The sequence below is a fragment of the Cupressus sempervirens genome, chromosome 3 (genome assembly GCF_028749045.1).
Source record: "Cupressus sempervirens isolate cs-2001-9-10 chromosome 3, ASM2874904v1, whole genome shotgun sequence".
Taxonomy (NCBI): Eukaryota; Viridiplantae; Streptophyta; class Pinopsida; order Cupressales; family Cupressaceae; genus Cupressus; species Cupressus sempervirens.
This window is the reverse complement of record NC_143120.1, coordinates 301,167,839-301,170,266: the sequence shown is the minus strand read 5'-3', so window position 1 is coordinate 301,170,266 and position 2,428 is coordinate 301,167,839. Positions and strand designations below refer to the sequence as shown.

The following is a 2,428-nucleotide window of genomic DNA, read 5'->3' as shown; positions in this document are numbered from 1 at the left end:
GAAAAGTATGAGAATACAAGAGGCATTCGCACTCCTCAACAATGACACGCAACTACTGTTTGATTAAAGGAGATGTTTCTAGGGTCAAATCCAAGTGGATAGTCGTCAAAGCACGGAAATGTCACTGCCCCCACAAAGGAAGATACCGTGAAGAGAGTGTGCTCCCTTCGTCAAGCCAACGAAATTTCTCAGACCATTCTTTAATTCAGACTAATTACAGAATCTTTTTCCCATTTCCACTATAACAACACCATCAAGCCTTCGCTAGTAACACACATCTCGCATTCCTTCCTAGTGCCTTCAACTCAGATTCAGTCTGTAAAAAGAGCACGCAAAACACAAAATGTCTTACAGCCGCTATTATTATCAGCCCAAATTCATGGGCATACGTCTAGGGTTTCCTGAGGATAAGTTCAAGCGCAGGCTCTGCAAAGGCCTCTTAATTTTCATTGCACTCGTTCTCTTCGTTATCCTGGTCATATACTTAGCCCTCCATCCGCACAAGCCACGGTTCTATGTGCAGGACGCCCTTATCCGTCAGTTGAACCTCACAGCCGATGGTACGCTCACCTCTTCCCTGCAATTCACCATCATTTCGCGCAACCCTAACGACCGGATCGGCATCTACTATGACCGGCTCACCGCCTACGCCACTTACATGACCCAGCAGATCACCCCCTATATCCCGTTGACCCCGTTCTACCAGGGGACCAATGAGGACAGAACTATCTCTGCTGTTCTGAACGGGAGCGCCGTTCCGTTGGCTCCGTCTGTTGTAGAACGCTTGAGAGGCGTGCAGCAGAACGGAGTTCTTCCTGTGGATGTGAGGGTCGGGGGTGAGATCCGGTGGAAGGTCGGGACGTGGACTTCTGGGCATTATCATCTCAATGTTAATTGTTTCGCTCTCATGAGTCTTAGTGGCGCTCAACTTCAGGAGGATACCAGGTGTGATGTCAGCGTCTGAGCTGAGGAGAGATGAGTTGTTTCGTGTATTGGGTTTTCGATGTTGGGAAATGGGTATGAACGTTTGTTGAAATATTTGAATTAGTCAGATCTTGTGTTGGCTTGTTTAGAATAATTTAAACTTAAGTTCAATCTAAAGTATGAATTTGTAAACATGTGCTCAGTTATGTATGAGAAAATTCTCGAGCATTTGTACAGTTAAATAGTGCAATGTGTATCAATATATCTAGTGCAAAGAATATACATGTTCTTGTACATTCTTTCCCACTTTAACCATTTCAAACATAATATTCTCTGTTAATACTAATGGAGTTATTGTAGTTCTGTTTTATTTATGAAACTTTGATAAAACTTATTTTAACAATCTTTTATGCATGTGAAATACTAGAAGTAACATAAAATGTGTTGTTATTAAGTCTATCAGATTTACACAATTCTTGTTGATGTAAATTATTTTATTTTTTAATATTGATTGTATAATTAATTTTTAGAAAGCACATCATATGATCTATCATGAGAAGAGCAAATAAATGAAAATACATATTGATCCAAGAAATAATATAAGAAATTAATCTTCCATCACATATATCAAAGCCTTTAGTTTTTTAGGACAAAGATAAAATACCCTTGAAATCTCATATCAGATATAACATACTATACATATGATTTTAACTAGATATCAACCAACATTAATATATCTATATAACTTAATTAAAAAATAAGTTTAGAATGATAGACACAATTTTGATTTTTTAAAATAGTAAAATGAATTTTATAAAACATTTACAATTGAACATTAAATTAACATAAATTGTACAAACAAGGTGTAATTTTAATCATTTCTTTTGCAATACAAGATAATAAATCTCATGATTGCATGCTAATTTTAACTTTCAGTTAATGCTTTTCTATTCTATGTGTAACATCAACAATTCTGCCTGTCCATGACATAATCTCATATATATTAATGTGTATTGTCATAACCCCAAACCCACAATTTTGCACATTATGGCTTTCATACAGGACATAAAATTCTAAATTTAGTTTCATTGGCTCCTATTCTTTTATACTGATCAACAGGATCCACTTTGATTCACACATATTATTAATTCATCATATCTTCATATTCATTTACACATTTATCAACAATCTAAAAATCATGATAAAAAAAATTCCAAGCTGTTCTGTAAGTGTAAGTCATCTTTTAGATTATTCCTTTCGTTATTGACCTGACTCGGAGTAGTCAAATGACCAATACATTTTGCAGCGGCTTCAGCACGACAAGAATTTTCTTCAAATTCATCCTCACTTCCGACACTTAATTAATGGCTAAATGTTTCTATAGTATTAGTTCTTATCCATTTTAAGTCAACAACGCGACAAAAATATAAAAATAATAAAATGAAAAACAAAGTATAATATTTTACTAAGTCAATTTGCAATACTTTTCTCCCCGGTCTAAGAC

The 2,428-nt window shown here is 35.5% G+C and overlaps 1 pseudogene across 1 annotated transcript; it reads left to right on the top strand.

Annotated features, from left to right (window-relative positions):
• The first annotated feature begins 216 nt into the window (after positions 1–216).
• On the top strand, positions 217–1,283 carry LOC149566180 (NDR1/HIN1-like protein 12 pseudogene; annotated as a pseudogene). The gene has a single exon (XR_016362141.1). The product of XR_016362141.1 is annotated as an NDR1/HIN1-like protein 12 pseudogene (transcript).
• The last annotated feature ends 1,145 nt before the right edge of the window (positions 1,284–2,428 follow it).